Here is a 6232-nt window from a genome sequence, read left to right on the forward strand (position 1 = left end):
GTGACCCCAGAGAGCTCCCTTGCCCCTTCCATCCTGGAGGACACACTAAGAGGACAGCTGTCTGAACCAGGACGTGGGCCCTCACCCAATACCAAAGCTACCCGTGACTTCATCTCAGACTGTCAGCTTCCCGAAATGTAAGGAATGAGTTTCTGTTGTTCATAAGCCAACCTATGCATGGTATTTTGTTATACCAGCCCGAACTAAGACAAATTCACATGTCTAGCTACGCTTGCTCTCACTGGAAATCACCTCTGCCCAGGTAGACTCTTTTAGATGTCAATGTCTAAACCTCACTAGCTCTCCCATACCCTTTGGACTTAGTTCATCTGGGCCTTCACAGAGTTGTGCAGAGTTCTTAGCTGCACTGTCCAGAGTTCCTCAGACTTACCTGAGTGGGCATAGTAGCTGTTATTGCACATACAACCTCCGCTGTCAGCTAGGTACTCATCCAAAGCACAGATTTCTGCTCCAGGACTGCTGCTCCCAGTGTGTCTGGGGGACACTTGACTGACTCCAGTCCTGGCAGAGGATTTTGTTGTCCCTGGGGAGATGGGAGTAAGGGGTGTTGAATGAGCAGCTGTTGTCTCGGGTGACGGGGTCATGGCAGTACCAGCACTGGGGGCTGATTCCATTGGAGAAGAAGGTGTTTGCATGATGGTATTGTGATGTCTTTCGGACTCCGTGCTTATCGTGGAGGATGTTGTTAGGGTGAAGGGTGCAGCTGTAGTTACCCCTTCCTGAGCCCCAGGTATGCTTGTTCCAGGAACAGTTGTCTCCAGGGTGGTCATGGTTAGTGAAGTGGTGTGAGTAACGGCACGAGTGGTCACAGGTGAAGATTCTATCGCATCAGTGGTTTTGTCCAATGTTGCTCGGGAGATTGTAGCTGACATCTCAGAGACAGTGGTTGTTGTGGACCCTGATGACGTAAGGTCAATGCCTGATGTGTTTAAAGCCATTGGAGTTGTGATTGTGGCTAATTTTGAAGAGTCAGCTGCCACTGATGACTCCAGTCCATTGGCTGCACAGCTGGATGTGAATGGGGCTGCAGCTGGAGCACTCTGGTTCTGTTTCGAGGGCTTTGCTGTTGTGGCCATGCTGGATGAGGCTGTGCTTCTAGATGGCCCTCCCTGGGCCTTCAGTCTGGAAGTCATCATGGAATTTGGCAGTGTAGTGCCCTCAGAGGTTGTACTGATAACTGTATTTAATTTCTCCTCCTGAGTCTCATGTGTTGGGCTTGTCTGCTCAGTGGATCCAGCAGAGCTGCCGGTTGGTGATGAAGTTAGAAGAGCAACTGGTGTTGAATGTTGCTGGGACTCAGACATTGTTGTCCTCCCGGTTGTTGATGAGGCATTAGATGGAACTGCAGGGCCATCATCCCTCCCACTGTTGGATGGGGCTGAAGTTGTGGAGGAATACTCTGTAATTCCCAAAGCTGCAGAGTTGTTCATGGAGGATGTTGTAATTGACCCCCGGGTTGTCATAATGCCTATAAAGCAAACAAACAAAAAGAAATCAATAGACCTGTTCCCTCCACCAATCCAGATGTTCTAACTTTACCAAATATCTTTATCACAAGATTCAATAAAGTAATATCAACACCAACTATATTATTACTGGCTTGCACCATTTATGTGCCAGCTCTGTGCTACTTTTATTTTCTTGGGCTCCAAAATCACTGCGGATGGTGACTGCAGCCATGAAATTAAGATACTTGCTCCTTGGAAGAAAAGCTATGACAAACCTAGACAGAATATTAAAAAGCAGAGACATCACTTTGCCAACAAAGATCTGTATTGTCAAAGCTGTGGTTTTTCTAGTGGTCATGTATGGATGTGTAAGTTGGACCATAAAGAAGGTAGAGTGCCAAAGAATTGATGCTTTCACATTGTGGTGCTGGAGAGGACTCTTGAGAGTCCCTTGGACACCAAGGAGATCAAACCAGTCAATCCTAAAGGAAAGCAACTCTGAATATGCATTGGAAGGATGGATGCTGAAGCTGAAGCTCCAATACTTTGGCCACCTGATGCGAAGAGCCAGTTCATTGGAAAAGATCCTGATGCTTGGAAAGATTGAGGGCAAGAGGAGAAGGGCATGACAGAGAGTGAGATGGTTGGATGGCATCACTGACTCAACAGACATGAATTTGAGTAAACTCTGGGAGATAGTGAAGGACTGGGAAGCCTGGCATGCTGCAGTCCATGGGGTCGCAAAGACTCGGCCACAACTTAGTGACTGAACAACAACTGTGCTAATAGATCTCAGCTGATGATGCCAAGGAGAGCTAATTTAACTAATTCTGGCAACTATGTCTCACTATGCTTAAAGACTATTCCAGAGACAAGAGTCAGCAAAAGATGGAAATCTATTATCACACTTGATCTTTGATTTCTTTTTGTTACATTCATCACCTGTTTATTATTAAAGTAGCTTCTCACAGATTTTTACTTACATGCATATGTATGAGCATGATCTTTGATTTCTTAATACCTTTTTTGATGTGACTTTCATACCACATTGAATATGATTTTAATATTTAAAGATACGCTTTTTTTTTTTTTTTTGCAACCTGACCCCCTAATTGAAAGCCAAGTGCTTCATTTACTGCAACAGCAGTCAAAGATAGTTTTGACAACCTTCAGTTTTCACCTTGTCTGAGTAAGGTGCTGTTCCAATGTGCAAGCCTTGGCACACTGAATCCTCACATCCACTGTGAGGTAAGGACAATTATTTCTATTTACCAGATGAAGAAACTGAGGCTCAGCCAGGGGAAGGCATCTGTGCAAGGTCGCACAGCCAGGAAGTGGTGGCACTGGATTTGAAACCAGATCCATCAGACTCCAAAGCCCAATGTCCTCCCTACTATGCTGCACTGCTTCACAAAAACACAGCTTTATTCTCATGGCTGAGCCAGTTACCCTCTCTAGAGAAAAAGGCCCAAATCAGTTACCCTTGTATCCCTTGGAAACCTTCCTCTCTCTCCTGGGCAATGGGCAGAAATAGGTCCATCACCTGATGCCCTGTTATCGTAACCTTGGCAGTTGCTGCTGCTGCTGCTGCTGCTAAGTCACTTCAGTCGTGTCCGACTCTGTGCGACTCCATGGACTGCAGCCTACCAGGCTTCTCTGTCCCTGGGATTCTCCAGGCAAGAACACTGGAGTGGGTTGCCATTTCATTCTCCAGTGCTTGAAAATGGAAAGTGAAAGTGAGGTCGCTCAGTCGTGTCTGACTCTTAGCGACCCCATGGACTGCAGCCTACCAGGCTCCTCCATCCATGGGATTTTCCGGGCAACAGTACTGGAGTGGGGTGCCATTGCCTTCTCCTGGCAGTTGTCAAGGGACTAATTCAGAAAAATGGTGACCCAGCCCAGGTGATGGGCTTGTCCTTCCCACAGTTAGCTCTGAAGAGGCACTGAACCTTCTCCCCAACCCCACCCACATCTGGCATCTGCTTCTTCCAACCCTCACTTTCTTCTACCCCTGAAGAGAGCTACAGGGTTACAAAAGGACAGGAGCGCTGGCCAGGATACACGAAAAGAAAAGCTAGGCTCTGGACCTGGCTCTGTTACTGACATGCTGTTCGATACTGGGGAAGACCACAGCTCTCTCAGTCCTTGCACATCCCACGAGCACAGTGAGGGACTTGGACTTTGTATCGCAAGACCTCTCTAAACCCTAGTGATCCATAGGTCTGTTTGCAGCAAAATTCCAAGCTGAAATGAAGAGAGATCATGCTATAGGGGTCTCGAGTTTTTATTTTCAGGGACAGATGTTTCCACTGGATCTGGTTTTATGTTTTCTTCCATGTGGTTAACCAGTTGTCTCTGCCCACTTTGGAGAAGTCTGTCCTCTCCCCACTGGTTTGTCAGGCTACCTGTTGTTATGCATCGAAACTAATTTCCCTGCTCTTTCATTCCCTTGGTTCACTTGGCTATTGCTGCGACACCACATTATCTTACTGTTACTTTAACATAAGTCTCAGTATCAGGTAGCGCGAGTCTCCCATCTTGGTCTTCAAAGTTACCTTGGCTATTGTTGACCTTTTGTTCTCCCTCATAAGTACTGGAATCTAACACCATTGTGATTTTGATTGGAAGTGTGTTGCAATTAGAGGTTTGCTAAGAATTCACACGTATATGACATGGAAGCCTCCTGCCCATAGTAGCTCCTTTGAGAAGCAATGGAACCTGGCCTGGACCCCAGAGTCAGACCTGGGACAGACTCCTAGCACTGTGACGAGCAGACAACCCACTTCATGTCTCCGAGTCTCAGTTTCCTCAACTGTAAAACAGCATTGATAACAGTGCCTACTTCAGGGGTGCTCATAAAGATTAAATGAGACAATACATAGGAAGCACTTGGCACAGTGCTGAGCATACAGTAGGTGCTCAATAAGCAGAACCTGCTGCTGGTAATGATTTCCCCTTCTGTGCCTCTCACCAAAACTGGTATCTGCCTCCTGGGTATTATTTTGCCAAGGAAACACCCGGTCTTGGAAAAAGTCGTGACTCAGGGGATTGATGACACATGCAGTTTCCTGAAAGCTCCCCATATCTTCCCCCGTGCTGTCCCATGAACTCAGGATCCAGGGTTGCACTCCTCCGTTGCGCTCAGTGAGACATTGCGGGTGGCAGTTGGAGTAGGGCAGGGGAGGGCAGCAGGGGTCCAAGCCCCTGCAGGGGCCACAATTCTAGACCAGATTCAGAGGGAACTAACCTACTGAAGCCCCTAGCTACTGGCCCAACGCAGATGGAAAGGACAGACAGAAAAGGGGAGACGGCTGAGATGACAGATGAAATGGAAGTAGACAAGGATGGCATCTTGAATGAGGATGGGCAGACAAAGCCAGAAGCTCTTCTGAGGTCATCCCATCATGTTCCTGCCCTGCCCCTCAAGCTCATGGGTGCCCTAAGCCTTCAGATCATTTAGGAGTAGGTTGAAGATGGCTGTGCTCACATAAGGTCTTCCTAGGGACAGACACTAACCTATCTTCCACCACCTGCTTCCCCTCCCCAGTGAGCCAGAAGATGGGCTGTGAGAGCCTCCAGAGAAGGATGGATGGAAAGGGTGTGTGTGGATACTCACCAGGAAGATGGAGGGCTCCGTCCCCAGTTAATAACAGCAGCAGCAGCAAAAGCCACTGTCCGCCCATCGTTCTGCTGGTTGATAGTCCCGGAGGTCACTGGCAAGGAGTCCTGGTCCAAACCGAGGCACAGACAGCAGCCCCAAGACAGCGAGGAACTGCTGGCGCTGGTGTCACCTCCCACCTGCCTGCTGAGTGTTCCACTCCTGCCCTGGTGGTCCAGACTCCTTCCCAGCAGGCCCCAGGGGGCTTTTCAGGGCTGGCAGCCATGCCGATGGGAGGGAATGAAGGGTGGAGTTTCCCATCAGCTGCAATCAGTGGGCCTCTGGGGATTCCCATTCCAACTGGTGACTGTCCCCAAGGCCCCTAATTGTCAGGGTACGCTGAACAGCCGGGCAGAACTCGAGGCCTTGCAGCCTTTCTCTCACATAACAGCAGGGAACCTGAGTCTCAGTCACATGGCTGATCTCATCAGACTCCCAGCTCCAGGGAGTTGATCTCCGGCCACTTGATTTTAGAGCTGGCGTTCAATCTTACCCTCTCCCGATTGCACTGATGGGCAAAATGAGGCCTGGTGACTTGCCCGAGAATGAGAATCCGTCAGGGCAGCTCTTGATAGTGTCCACCCGTGCCACAGCTTCGTCAGACTGCATTGCCTGGCTCAGGGACCTGCTGTGGCTCTCAGTGGTCTTACTGTGAAGGCCCCAAAGAGGTCTCACAGGTCCCAAGTTCTCTACCAGACTTCATTCACCTGACCCTCAAATTCTTCCTGCTGCCTTCCAGGAGGCTTCCATGCTCTTCTCCAGAGAGCCTGCCAGGACTCACATTTCATTCTCCATTGACCCAGGATGGAGTTTCCTGTACCTGCATGATTTGGTCAATGGTGACCCCACAAGACTAGAGCTCTCCAGAATGAGGACCAGTGTTTTATACCTTCAGACAGAGAGAGAGGGTAGGTGTTTCCATCAGTGAGGCACTCCCAACCCTGAAGACCAGACTTTCACCCCCCAAATTTAGGACCCTAATGCAGGAATTATCTCTCTACCATTAAGTCAAAATTTTTCAGGCTGTAGATTCTCTCTCCCATTAGACTGGAAGCTCTGGGGGACAGTCAGTTACTCTCCCGTCTGGCAAAAGAAGCTTTTGAGG

The sequence above is a fragment of the Bos javanicus genome, chromosome 2 (genome assembly GCF_032452875.1).
Source record: "Bos javanicus breed banteng chromosome 2, ARS-OSU_banteng_1.0, whole genome shotgun sequence".
Lineage (NCBI taxonomy): Eukaryota > Metazoa > Chordata > Mammalia > Artiodactyla > Bovidae > Bos > Bos javanicus.